The 681-nt window shown below is 39.5% G+C and overlaps 1 pseudogene; it reads right to left on the bottom strand.

Annotated features, from left to right (window-relative positions):
* Positions 1 to 260: 260 nt before the first annotated feature.
* On the bottom strand, positions 261 to 681 carry LOC103588394 (annotated as a pseudogene).

Genomic DNA, 681 nt, shown 5'->3' with positions numbered 1-681 from the left:
AATACCACACTGTCTTGATTAATGTAGTTTTATTGTAAGTCTTGAAGCTGGGTAGTGTCAGTCCCCCAACTTTGTTTTTTTTTTTTTTTTTTTTTTTTTGAGATTATTTTGACTAATCCGGGTCCCTTGAATTTCCATATGAATAGACTAATCTGGGTCCCTGAATTTCCATATGAATATTAGGATCAGCTTCTCAATTTCTGAAAAGAAGCCAGATGGAATTGTATCAGATCTTTTGTATTTATCTATTTATTTATTTATTTTCTAACTTTATTTGACAATCAGCAGTTAGTTCTCATCCACATTGACAGTCTGCAGATTTTTGAAGGTGATAACAGGTACATAGGTAACCAAAGTATAGAGCTTGTTTGGTGAATCTTCATCCTCATTACATTTTTTGGACAACTGCACACGGATATGGTATGGGACATTCCTTATTCCTTTGGCCCGGACAGCTTTGTTGAGACTGGTATCAATGCACACATCTGGAGTCCCCATCTCCTTCATGGCAAATTTCCATATCTCTTTGAGTGCCCGAGGAGCATGCTTCTTGAAACCCACTCCATGGATATGCTTGTGAATGTTGATGGTGTATTCTCGGATCACCACCTCGTTGATGGCAGAACGGCCCTTCTTCTCGCCACCCTTCTTTGCAGGAGCCATCCTGTCGGGCCCAAGTTA

Source organism: Galeopterus variegatus, unplaced genomic scaffold (assembly GCF_000696425.1).
Source record: "Galeopterus variegatus unplaced genomic scaffold, G_variegatus-3.0.2 Scaffold566, whole genome shotgun sequence".
Taxonomy (NCBI): Eukaryota; Metazoa; Chordata; class Mammalia; order Dermoptera; family Cynocephalidae; genus Galeopterus; species Galeopterus variegatus.
This window is presented reverse-complemented; position numbering and strand designations above follow the sequence as displayed.